The sequence below is a fragment of the Oncorhynchus mykiss genome, chromosome 16, assembly GCF_013265735.2.
Source record: "Oncorhynchus mykiss isolate Arlee chromosome 16, USDA_OmykA_1.1, whole genome shotgun sequence".
NCBI lineage: Eukaryota > Metazoa > Chordata > Actinopteri > Salmoniformes > Salmonidae > Oncorhynchus > Oncorhynchus mykiss.
Genome location: NC_048580.1, coordinates 57,621,638 through 57,636,031, shown reverse-complemented (window position 1 = coordinate 57,636,031; position 14,394 = coordinate 57,621,638). Strand labels below are relative to the sequence as shown.

Here is a 14,394-nt window from a genome sequence, read left to right as displayed (position 1 = left end):
TTAACGGGTGAGACTCGTTGCTTGCATGTGTGTGCACTCTCACGTATGTGAGAACAAACTCCGCTCCTCGGATAAGAGAGACAGGTCCAATCACCATTTCTTTGGACTTTTAAAGAGCCTTGTGTTTTAATACATATTCCGATATTTCATTTTACCTCGTCTCCCCTCACTACCTCCCTCCCTCGCTCTTTATACTTCTTGCTAATGTGTGGCCTTGCAGATTCCTTCTGGTAGTTAAAATTCAAGGGGAAACCCAGGAAGTATGCAGGAACAGGGGTACAACATTGAGAGTTGAGGGCTCTGGAGCACCACAAGCTGTTTATTCTAATTACCGCCTCGTAGAACTTTCCACAGTCTATAAAACACGTGTTATTTTCTCTCTCCCCCCGTATGTATGCCCCGCTGTCTGGTTGCCTCCCAAGGTGGGCTGTACCTGCCAGTGCAAACAATGCTTTCAGGCTGAGTTCATCAGATGGAGGTCCAGGAGAAATGCTTTTCAAGCTGCATTAAAGGAAGCCTGTCTGTTGGAGGGGTTGGCATGTATAAGCTGTGTGTTTGGGGAATAGGAGAAAGGAGAGGGGAGGGACAATGCCCATGGGTAAACGTTTAGTGTTCAGTTTCTTCAATCCAGCTCCACATTTTAAACATCAGGTATGTCATGGAACACGAGAGGGAGGAGGATGAGGGTTTGGGGTGAAAAGGAGTGAGAAGAAGGGGAGCAGGAGGGAGAAGGGAAGGAAAGGGTTGGTGGTTAACATGATGGAAAGAGAGAGGCGAGACATTTTTTGTCTCTGTCATTGCTTTCAAAAATATTTTGTCCATTTCGAGTTTAGAACGTTTGACATTATAAACACTGTCCAATCTGTCTGGAGATGAGGATGTGGGAGTAGATCTTAAATTCCATGCTTACTTTGGTGACTCATCTATTTAGATTTCAGCCTGACATTAATAATTATTCTTGTATCCAACATCAACGTCATGGGAATGAGTACAGTTGGTGCACTTCATCCCTCTACCACTAGTGGAGCTGCAGCCCTACATACAGCCCAAGCTCTGTGTCTCTGCCTAGGATGCTTCACGATCGAGAAATCACCAGTCCTCTAATCCAACCCTCCTCCTCCACAGTCTACCCTTCCAAACACGCATGTGACATGTGTCATCATATGTCATCATGTGCCATGTTACCTGAACCAGATCCATATGGTGTGTTTTCAGGGGGACACCTCTCTCTCTCTCCGGCAACCAGTGCCAAGTGAAACACGTGTGTGTTCGCCAGCTATGAACATGGATCCAAACTGGATTCATCAGATGGAAAGGGGAGACAGATGTGCATTTGGTTCTGGACAAATGTATTATATTTCTTCAGCGGGAGGAGGGCTTAGTGGGCCTGACTGCAGGGGCAGGCTGCTCCAGTTCAGACTGCCATGGTGGGGGGACTAGGTAGGGGAGGGAGGAAGGTTCTGGGGGTATTAGGATGATGGGAAGAGGAAGTTTGAAGTAGGGGGTGGTTATATTAAGAAGCAGGTGTGACCCCCCCTGTCTAAATAAGTCCATGTTCCAAATCCTTTCATCTGCAGATTCTAACAGGGTGAGTAAGTGTGTGTGTGTGTGTGTGTGTGTGTGTGTGTGTGTGTGTGTGTATGTGAGAGAGGGTGAGAGTGAGAGAGAGATAAATAACTCAGAAACAACACACACACACACACACACGCACGCACGCACGCACACACACACACACACACACACACACACACACACACACACACACACACACACACACACACACACACACACACACACACACACACACACACACACACACACACACACACACACACACACACACACACACACACACACACACGCACACAGGTGTGTCAGACTTGCAACATGTTCTTCCCTTCTCTAGCTCACACTCACACAGGCACATAAAGAACACACACACAGACACAAACAGAACACACACAGACACACACACAGACTCATAGAGAACACACACACACAGAACACACACGCAGACACATAGACACTCACAGAGACACATAAAGAATACAGACACACACATAACACCCACAGAGACACATAAAGAATACACACACACACAGACACAAACAGAACACACACAGAGACACATAAAGAACACACACACACAGACACATAAAGAACACACACACAGACACATAAAGAACACACACACAGACACATAAAGAACACACACACAGACACATAAAGAACACACACAGAGACACCCACAGAACACACACAGAACACACACACAGACACAAAGATCACGCACAGAGACACATAAAAGACACACACAGAACACACAGACACATAAAGAACACACACACAGACACATAAAGAACACACACAGGGACACCCACAGAACACAAACACACAGAAAACAGACAGAGACACAAAGAACACACACAGAGACGCATAAAGAACAAACACACAGACACACACAGAGACACCCAGAGAGCACACACACACAGAACACACACACAGACACATAAAAGACACATACAGAAAACACAGACACATAAAGAACCAGTGTTGGAAAAAGTACCCAATTGTCATACTTTAGTAAAAGTAAAGATACCTTAATAGAAAATGAATCAAAAGTGAAAGTCACCAAGTAAAATACTACTTCAGTAAAAGTCTAAAATTATTTGGTTTAAAATATACTTAAGAGTATCAAAAGTAAAATGATAATATTTTCACATTCCATATATTAAGCATAAATCCGTATTTCTGGGCACCAATCTTTTTATTTTTTAAATGTTTTTCATACCTTTATTTAATCTTTATTTAACTAGGCAAGTCAGTTAAGAACACATTCTTATTTTCAATGGCGGCCTAGGAACGGTGGGTTAACCGCCTCGTTCAGGGGCAGAGCGACAGATTTTCACCTTGTCAGCTCGGGGGAACCAATCTTGCAACCTTACAGTTAACTAGTCCAACGCAATAACGACCTGCCTCTCTCTCGTTACACTCCACAAGGAGACTGTTGCGCGAATGCAGTAAACCAAGGTAAGTTGCTAGCTAGCATTAAACTTATCTTATAAAAACAATCAATCATTATCACTAGTTAACTACACATGGTTGATGATATTATCTAGCGTGTCCTGCGTTGCATATAATCTGATTGAGCATAGAAGCATACAAGTATCTAAGTATCTGACTGAGCGGTGGTAGGCAGCAGGTGCGTAAACATTCATTCAAACAGCACTTTCGTGCCTTTTGCCAGCAGCTCTTCGTTGTGCGTCAAGCATTGCGCTGTTTATGACTTCAAGCCTATCAACTCCTGAGATGAGGCTGGTGTAACCGAAGAGAAATGGCTAGCTAGTTAGCGCGCGCTAATAGCATTTCAAACGTCACTCACTCTGAGCCTTCTAGTAGTTGTTCCCCTTGCTCTGCATGGGTAACGCTGCTTCGATGGTGACTGTTGTCATTGTGTTGCTGGTTCGAGCCCAGGGAGGAGCGAGGAGAGGGACGGAAGCTATACTGTTACACTGGCAATACTAAAGTGCCTATAAGAACATCCAATAGTCAAAGGTTAATGAAATACAAATGTTGTAGAGGGAAATAGTACTATAATTCCTATAATAACTACAACCTAAAACTTCTTACCTGGGAATAATGAAGACTCATGTTAAAAGGAACCACCAGCTTTCATATGTTCTCCTGTTCTGAGCAAGGAACTGAAACGTTAGCTTTCTTACATAGCACATATTGCACTTACTTTCTTTTCCAACACTTTGTTTTTGCATTATTTAAACGAAATTGAACATGTTTCATTATTTACTTGAGGCTAAATTGATTTTATTGATGTATTATATTAAGTAAAAATAAGTGTTCATTCAGTATTGTTGTAATTGTCATTATTAAAAGAAATAATTAAAAAAAATCGGTTGATTAATCGGTATCGGGCTTTTTGGTCCTCCAATAATCGGTATCGGCATTGAAAAATCATAATCGGTCGACCTCTAGTAGAGATACCCCAAAAAAACGACTTAAGTAGTACTTTAAAGTATTATTACTTAAGTACTTCACACCACCGCACAGAACACACACAGAGACACACAAAGACATACAGAGACACAGACATACACATGCACGTGCAAACACAAGTTCAGACACACACATACTTGCATGCATACACACATACAGTGCATAGGAAAAGTATTCTGACCACTTCCCTTTTTCCACATTTTGTTACCTTACAGCCTTATTCTAAAATTGAAAAAAAATCTGTCCCTCGTCAATCTACAGTACACACAATACCTCATAATGACAAAGCGAAAATAGGTCTTTACATTTTTTTGCTAATTTATTACAAATAAAAAACAGAAATGTTGCATTTACATAAGTATTCAGACCCTTAATTCAGTACTTTGTTGAAGCACATTTGGCAGTGATTACAGCCTCGAGTCTTCTTGGGTATGATGCTACAAGCTTGGCACACCTGTCTTTGGGGAGTTTCTCCCATTATTCTCTGCAGATCCTCTCAAGTTTGGTCAGGTTGGATGGGGAGCGTCGCTGCACAGCTATTTTCAGGTCTCTCCAGAGATCGGGTTTAAGTCCGGCCCCAGTCTGAGGTCCTAAGCGCCCTGGAGCATGTTTTCATCAAGGATCTCTCTGCACTTTGCTCCGTTCATCTTTCCCTCGATCCTGACGAGTCTCCCAGTCCCTGCCACTGAAAAACATCCCCACAGAATGATGCTGCCACCACCAAGCTTCACCATAGGGGTGGTGCCAGGTTTCATCCAGATGTGATGCTTGGCATTCAGGCCAAAGTGTTCAATCTTGGTTTCCGTCTGGCCACTCTACCACAAAGGCCTGATTAGTGGAGTGCTCCAGAGATGGTTGTCATTCTGGAAGGTTCTCCTCTCTCCACAGAGGAACTCTGGAGCACTGTCAGAGTGACCATCGGGTTCTTGGTCACCTCCCTGACAAAGGCCCTTCTCCCCTGATTTCTCAGTTTGGTCGGGCAGCCAGCTCTAAGAAGAGTCTTGGTGGTTCCAAACTTCTTCCATTTAAGAATGAATGAGGCCACTGTGTTCTTGGGGACCTTCAATGCTGCAGACATTTTTTGGTACCCTTCCACGACACAATCCTGTCTCGGAGCTCTACGGACAATTTCTTCGACCTCATAGCTTGCTTTTTGCTCTGACATGCACTGTCAACAGTGGGACATTATATAGACATCATGTCCAATCAATTGAATTTACCACAGATGGACTCCAAGTTGTAGAAACATCTCAAGGATGATCAATGGAAACAGGATGCACCTAAACTCAATTTCGAGTCTCATAGCAAAGGATCTGAAAATATATGTAAATAAGATATTTCAGTTTTTTTTTTATACATTTGCAAAAATTTCAAAAACTTGTTATTGCTTTATGTGTAGATTGATGGGGGAAAAAAATATTTAACACATTTTAGAGTAAGGCTGTAACATAACAAAATGTGGAAAAAGTGAAGGGGTCTGAATACTTTCAGAATGCACTGTACACACACACGCATACACGTGCGCGCACACACACACACACACACACACACACACACACACACACACACACACACACACACACACACACACACACACACACACACACACACACACACACTATATCCACAAACAGAAATGTACACTAAAACACACACACTTAACATATTCACACATGATCATACATTACCCCTCTCTCAGACACTCACACAGAAACAAACACCCATTCTTTCACACACACCCGCTGTGTGAACAGAAGTCAGTGAGTGTGAAATGGAAGCGGCCCCCAGCTCCGGTACCACCAGTACCCAGCCAGCTGGCACCTATCCCGGCCTTCCCCTCTTCTCCCAGCCTCCCATTGCCCCGGCCCGCACACTTCGATATGAGTCAGCCCCTGGTGACACACACATCTGGAAGTTATTAATTCACAAGCAGAGTGCCACAAAGTGCTATGTCTATAATGAAACATCACATTGTTCTCAGTGTCCTCGTTGTCTCCTGTCTATATAACAGTTTGCATTGGGGCGGCAGGTAGCCTAGTGAACTAGTAACCGAAAGGTTGCAAGATCGAATCCCCGAGCTGACAAGGTAAAAATATGTCGTTCTGCCCCTGAACAAGGCAGTTACAGTGGGGCACCTGTTTGAACTTGTTATCAGTATGAAATACACCTGTCCACAACCTCAAACAGTCACACTCCAAACTCCACTATGGCCAAGACCAAAGAGCTGTCAAAGGACACCAGAAACAAAATTGTAGACCTGCACCAGGCTGGGAAGACTGAATCTGCAATAGGTAAGCAGCTTGGTTTGAAGCAATCAACTGTAGGAGCAAATATTAGGAAATGGAAGACATACAAGACCACTGATAATCTCCCTTGATCTGGGGCTCCGCGCAAAATCTCACCCCGTGGGGTCAAAATGATCACAAGAACGGTGAGCAAAAATCGCAGAACCACACGGGGTGACCTAGTGAATGACCTGCAGAGAGCTGGGACCAAAGTAACAAAGCCTACCATCAGTAACACACTACGCCGCCAGGGAATCAAATCCTGCAGTGCCAGACGTGTCCCCCTGCTTAAGCCAGTACATGTCCAGGCCCGTCTGAAGTTTGCTAGAGAGCATTTGGATGATCCAGAAGAAGATTGGGAGAATGTCATATGCTCAGATGAAAATAAAATATAACTTTTTGGTAAAAACTCAACTCGTCGTGTTTGAAGGACAAAGAATGATGAGTTGCATCCAAAGAGAAGCATGGGGGTGGAAACATCATGCTTTGGGGCTGTTTTTCTGCAAAGGGACCAGGACGACTGATCCGTGTAAAGGAAAGAACAAATGGGGCCATGTATTGTGAGATTTTGAGTGAAAACCTCCTTCCATCAGCAAGGGCATTGAAGATGAAACGTCGCTGGGTCTTTCAGCATGACAATGATCCCAAACACACCGCCCGGGCAACTAAGGAGTGGCTTCGTAAGAAGCATTTCAAGGTCCTGGAGTGGCCTAGCCAGTCTCCAGATCTCAACCCCATAGAACATCTTTGGAGGGAGTTGAAAGTCCGTGTTGCCCAGCAACAGCCCCAAAACATCACTGCTCTAGAGGAGATCTGTATGGAGGAATGGGCCAAAATACCAGCAACAGTGTGTGAAAACCTTGTGAAGACTTACAGAAAACATTTGACCTCTGTCATTGCCAACAAAGGGTATATAACAAAGTATTGAGATAAACTTTTGTTATTGACCAAATACTTATTTTCCACCATAATTTGCAAATAAATTCATAAAAAATCTTACAATGTGATTTTTCTCATTTTGTCTGTCGTAGTTGAAGTGTACCTATGAGGAAAATTACAGGCCTCTCTCATCTTTTTAAGTGGGAGAACTTGCACAATTGGTGGCTGACTAAATACTTTTTTGCCCCACTGTAACTCACCTTCATTGAAAATAAGAATTTGTTCTTAACTGACTTGCCTAGCTAAATAAAGGTGAAATAAAATAAAAACTACAGCTGTAGTAGAATTATTCTCCTTCTTCAGTATCTAAGTTAAATAGTATGAATGTGTAATGGTCACAGTTAGGGTCTAAGACCTGCTCTTTAGTTCGACTGGCTATCTATGCCTCTTACTATGGTGTGGGATTTGGGTGTAAATTCCCCGTGGAGCTCCCAGGGGTCATGAGCACTCGCACACATACGCCCTTGGACACAACACACTCTGGTCAAGGTACGGCAGCCATGGTGTGACCCCATCTTGGCTGCCCATAGTAAGAGGTCCTCTTGGTGAATCAGTGTCATGGCAGAGAATTGAATGACACATGGGCTCTTCTGGACATGGATCATTCTGGATGATCCTGTGATTCAGAGTGCCCAGGCTGCCTCTACCCCTCTCTGTTCCAGTGGGAAATGTGTTACCAGGTGGCAGGGAGACATGGGAATCACTGCACTGATTAGATTCTGGATAAACCAATGGGGTTCAGGGGAAGAGACAAGTCTAGGATCTCATGATATAGCCAGAGCTCAAAACCCACATTCACTCTAACTCTGTTAATATATGCTGTTTCCTACCCTCCTAATCCTAAGAATACATTCCACTCCTTAGAATAGCCTTCACTTCTACTCTAAAGGGTTTAGATAAAGGCCATGCCTAGCCCTGATGAACTGAGTATCAGGGCTATAGTCAAGGCTGACTAGCTATGTTTGACAGTCTCTGTGTATGTCACACCCTGATCTGTTTCATCTGTCTTTGTGCTGGTCTCCACCTCCCTCCAGGTGTCACCCATCTTCCCCATTATCCCCAGTGTACTTATACCTGTGATCTCTGTTTGTCTGTTACCAGTTTGTGTTGTTCGTCAAGCCTACCAGTGTTTTTCCCCTTGCTCATGTCTGTTTCTAGTTCCTGTTTTCTAGTTTTCCCAGTTTTGAACATTCTGCCTGCCCTGATCCTGAGCCTGCCTGCCGTTTCTGTACCTTGATTATTGACCTCAGCTTGCTCTTACCCCGAGACTGTCTGCCATTCTGTACCTTTTGGATTCTGATCTGGATTACTGACCTCTGCCTGCCCTTGAACTGTCGTTTTACCTGCCCCCTGTTCCAGTAATAAACTTTTGTTACTTTGACCTTGTCGGCATCTGCGTCTTCCCTAAAACGTGATAGTACGAACTGGCCATGACTGACCCAGCAGACTCGGACCAGCTCCGCAACGTCATCTCCTCCCAAGGAGCCACCATTGGAAGGCACAAGGAGTTGCTTCGTGGCCTCATGGACGGGGTCCAGACCTTGGCCGAATGCCATGACCGAGAATTGAACACATTTCTGGAGCAATTCTGCGGATTGTTTGTTAAGCAGCCTACCACAACGGTAATGTCCCAGGCCCTCAGTAACCCGGCTGTTAGCAGCGTCGCCTCCCAAGACACACTGATTTCCCGGGAACCCCGCTTACCTCCCCTGGAATGCTTCGATGGAGAGTCGGGCACCTGTCGGGCATTTCTCACTCATTGTTCCCTCATCCTTAAGCTGCAGTCCTCCTCCTTCCCCTCAGACCGCTCTAAGATAGCGTACCTCAGGACGCTGATGTCTGCGAGGGCTCTCGCCTGGGTTACGGCAGTATGGGAACAACAGTTGGCAGTATGCTTCAATCTGGAGGAGTTTGTGGCGGAGGTGAAGAAAGTTTTCGATACTCCATTGCCCTGGAGAGAGGCTGCCCGGAAGTTGCTCCAGCTTCGGCAAGACTCCTGCAGTGTGGTAAACTATCCGATGGATTTCCGCACGTTGGCAGCTGAGAGTGCCTGGAACCCGGAAGCAATGTTCGACATGTTCCTGCACGGAGTATCAGAGGACGTAAAGGACGAGCTTGCAGCCCGGGAACTACCGACGGATCTCGACTCGCTCATCGCCTTGACCATTCGGGCGACTACAGAAAGGATGGAAGGAGAGGAGGTTCTATTTCTCTCGCCCGTCCAAGGCTTCCACATTGCCTCCGAGACATCCCGGAAATCCCCGATGGCCCTGTTGCTGAGAGAACCTGAGGCTAACCAAGTTCCCCTGAGAGTCTCCGAAGTCTTCCAATTCACCTCTTCCCGAGCCAATGCAACTAGGCAGAGCTATGCTGTCCCCAGCCGCACGGCTATACAGGCTTCACATGAAGAGTGTCCTGTATTGCGGGACTAATGGTCATTTCGTGGCCACCTGTCCACTAAAAGACCAGGCTGACCGGTAGGAGTGAGTACTCTGATGGGCCAAATGGATAACATTTCCTCTCCCCTTACTCGCACCCCTTTTCATGCCATCTTGCTGTGGGGGAACCAGTCAAAATTCTCTGGGTACTGATCGACTCTGGGGCCGATGAGAGCTTTAAAGACGCTACCCTGGGGTCCGAGCTTGGCATCCACATGGACGTTAGAGCGCTGGACAGGCGCTATATGGGCCGGGTCACACACAACACCACCCCCATCAACCTACGTGTGTCAGGGAACCCCAGCGAGACAATCCTATTTCTGCTAATTAATTCTCCTCAAGTTCCTGTGGTATTGGGATTCTCTTGGCTCCAGCGACACAATCCCATTATTGACTGGGCTGGAGCCCGTTCTGCCACGCTCATTTCCTGAAGTCAGCGCAGCCTACCCCGGGACGTCTTCCTGGAGGCTGGGAAGTTGCCCCGGACCTCTACACCATTCCAGCGGAGTACCAGGACCTTCAGGAGGTGTTCAGTAAAGCCCAGGCCACTTCGCTTCCGTTGCACCAACCATATGACTGCGGGATCGACCTTCTCCCAGGCACCACTCTGCCCCGGGGAAGACTGTACTCTCTGTTGGGTCTGGAGACCAAGATAATGGAGACGTACATTAACGACTCCCTAGATGTAGGGTTCATCCGTCCTTCTGCCTCCCCCAACACCAGCTTTTTGCGATAGCAAAGAAGGGCGAGTTCCATCGCTCCACCATCCCCTTCCTGGATTACATCATTGCGGCAGGGAGTATACAGATGGATCCCGGGAAGGTGAGAGCGGTGGAGGATTGGTCCCAGCCTATGTCCAGAGAGCAACTGCAATGTTTCCTGGGATTCGCTAACTTCTATTGCCGCTTTATCCTGGGTTACAGCCCCCTGTCTGCACTCACCTCTCCCATGGATCCGCTCACATGGTCCCCAGCTGCAGACTGGGCGTTCCGGGATCTCTAACACCGTTCACCACAGATCCCATCTTGGTTCATCCTGACCCGTCCCACCAGTTCATGGTGGAGGCCAATGCTTCGGATGTCGGAGTGGAGGCTGTCCTGTCCCAGCATTATGCCCTGGACCTCAAGTTACATCACTGTGCCTTCTTCTCCCATCACCTCAACACCACAGAGAGGAACTACGATGAGGGGAATCGTGAGCTTCTCGCGGTGAAGATGGTGTTGGAGGAGTGGAGGCACTGGCTGGATGGGGCAGAACATCTGTTCATTGTGTGGACAGACCACAAGAACCTGGAATATCTCTGCACTGCCAAGCGTCTCAACTTCAGGCAAGCTAGGTGGGCCTTGCTTTTCACCCGGTTCAACTTCTCCCTCTCATACCGACCGGGATCCAAGAATGTCAAGCTGGATGCATTATCATGCTGCTATAGCCCCAAGGATACACCTCCGGAACCCGAGACCATCCTCGTTCTGCACACTCATTGGGTTATCGGCCAGCCTGTTCTCCGGGTTCCACCCCCAGTCCAATGGCCAGTCAGAGCGAGCCAACCAAGACCTGGAGATGACTCTTCAATGCCTGGTCTCTGCCAACCCCACCACCTGGAGCCAGCAACTTGTGTGAGTCAAATATGCCCGCAACACCCTTCCTTGCTCTGCCAAGGTTCTCTCGCCTTTTGAGTGTTCCCTGGGCTATCAGCCCCCGCTCTTCCCGGAGCAAGAGGAAGAGGTCGGCATACCCTCGGCCCAGATTTTTGTCCACCGCTGTCGTCTAACCTGGAAGAGAGCCCGGTCGGTTCTTCTCAAGACCACCTCCAGGTATTGACGACAAGCGGACTGATCTAATAGATCTGAAGGAAAATAACTTTAAGTCCTTCCTGCAACTCTTTAAGAATTCTACCAACAAAAGGGTTCATCATCTGTTTAAGGATGTAATGTAATTTAAACACCGTTTGGAATTTACGCAGTCGGAGGTGAAGGAGCTAAAGGGCACGAATGTCTCCAGCCAGAATACATTCAGAACCATGTCTGAGGATTTCGCAATTCTCCAAACAACACTTGACAAGCACTCTTCCAAAGGAGCCCACTTCGAAAACCAATTGAGGCTCAATAACATTTAATCAATTGAATGGAGGACAGAAAGACTGAAACTTGGCATGACACAGAAGTCAATGCCAAGAAAATCCTGGCAGATCAACTCAAACTGGATCCTAAACTCATCAAGATGGAGATGGCGCACAGGAATGGCACTTTGTTCCCCTCTGGATGGCCCAGATCTATAGTGGTGAAACTGCTCAGGTTCAAAGACAAGGGGGAAATTCTCAGGAGAGCCAAGTGCCTGAAGGGAACCAAAATCTTCATCAATGCAGACTTCTCTGAAAAGGTACGAGTCAAAAGAAAGGAACTGCTGCCATGACTAATTGAAGAACGAAAAAAAGGCAACATCACATACCTGAGGTATGATCAGCTGATTGACCCCCCTCCCCGTAGGCCTTTGGCAAGTGATTCCACTAATATCAACTGATTTGACACACACAAACCCACACATATTTACTACACTTTTTTCATGTGTTTCACCTAACCTCATGACCAAAAACATACATTGATCTATATGTCATAACCCTCTGAAGTCTTCAGCGGTGTTATGTGGACTGTGTCAATGCGCATTCCATAGGAAGTGCACCCCTATTGATAAAACTAACACAAATGTGTGGTTGTATTGGACATGTGAGACATGCACTTCTATATTTCCGTTCCACTGTCTGGATGATTCTGACTGTGTATCTCTCTTAGTTGGGCAGGATATCGACCCTGATAACATGCTCTTCAACCCATTAGATATTAATGAAGCAAATTATAAATATAATGATTGTGTTGATCCAGATTTACATTTCCTGAGATTTACCAGAGATGAGTCTTCCTAAAAATCATGACCATCTTGTTCATTATCTGTCTTCTCGCAATCATGGATTTTCCATTGTTGCCCTTTCAGAAACAAGGTTGACTCAAGAGACAAGCATGCTTTATGAAATGTCACCTTACAATAATGTTCACCACTGTTGAACCTCAAGAGTGGGAGGAGTGTCCATTTTTGTTTATAAACATTTTCAATTATTTGTAAGAGAGGACCTCAAACTCACATCTGATAACATTGATGTTGCATCTCTTTTCATAGATGTTCCCTCCTGTTCATATTTTGGTGATGAAAAAGTGGTAATTGCATGCATCTATCAGCCACCCGATTCTGATATCCTTGCATCAACCTTGAATATGATTAATAATAATGGTAAAATTGGGTGATTACAACATAAACCTATTTAAATCTGACTTTTTGAATACTTTATCCCCCAGCTATCTGTATCCCCTCACCTATAAGACCACAAGAGTGACCAGTACATCTGTATCCCCTCACCTATAAGACCACAGAGTGACCAGTTCATCTGACACCCTTATTGACAATATTTTTACTAATTATTTGAATAATATGGCTAATGTTATAATGACATTTCTGACCACTTTCCAATTTTCCACTTCTCTTTGGCAGCTAGAAAGGAACAGATGGGAATGATTAGTACTATTAAGGGTAGAATATTTAACAAAAGTAATCGTGAGTGCTTTAAGATGTTGATTGATGATATTTCATGGGAATTTATTTATAATCAAGCCGATGTGGAGTCTGCTTACCAGACTTTTCTCACATCTTTCAATTCTGTATTTCAGCACTGCTTTCCCAAAGTAAGAGAGCAGCAAATGGGTTCTGGAAACCTTGCATTACAACTGGTCTCAAAAAATAACCTTTCTCAAAAAGTATAAGAACAAATTTACTCATCTACTTACGATATCCCCAAAACTATATTTTACTAACAAATTCCAAGAATCCTTAAATAATATAAAGTTAACTTGGAAAATCATTAATCAACTGTTGAATAAGAAAAAGTAATCTACAACTATACCATCTCAATGCATTGTTGGAAATAAGACCTATAGTGATCCTGATGGAATTTCATGTGAATTTAATAACGTTTTTGTGAATGTGGGTTCTTCTCTGTCAAAGAAAATAGAGAAAACTAATGAAATCCCTTGGATTGATCCCTTCCCTTGGAAATCCCTTCCCTTCTCTGCTTCAGTTTGATACTCCTGGTGTAATGGATGTGGTGAAGGTAAATGGTAACTTAAATATATCAGCAGCACGTCACGATGAGATTAGTACTTCTTCGGTAAAATCAGTGTCTTCCTCGATTACTGAGCCTCTAATAAACATATTCACCAAATCAATGCAAACTGGTATTGTTATTGGTATTGGTATTCCTAAAGATTTGAAAATTGCCAAGTTATCCCCTTCTATAAATCTGGGCATCCCAGATCTTTTACAAACTTTCGCCCAATATCTGTACTATCATGTTTTTCTGAAATCCTAGAAAAATTGATATATAAGAGAATGTTGAAACATTTAAATCAACACTGTATTATATATGAGCAACAATATGGTTTTTGTAAAAACTACTCGTAAAAACGGGCTCTTTTGTAACTTGTAAAATCTTTACAGCCCTGAACAACAATGAATATGTTCTTGGCATCATTTTAGATTTATCCAAAGCGTTTGACACGGTTGATCACGAAATATGATACTCTAAATTGCATTATTACAGTTTTCAGGATTATGCTTATAATTGGCTATATTTGTTTATGCAAACGGCTGTGCATCTACCAGGGCCAAGATATCTT

General features: G+C 44.7%; 1 protein-coding gene across 1 annotated transcript in view; it reads right to left on the bottom strand.

Annotated features, from left to right (window-relative positions):
• LOC110492389 (cadherin-4) overlaps positions 1 to 14,394 on the bottom strand; it is a 542,831-nt gene that overhangs the window by 152,565 nt on the left and 375,872 nt on the right. The gene's annotated exons all lie outside the window — the stretch shown is intronic.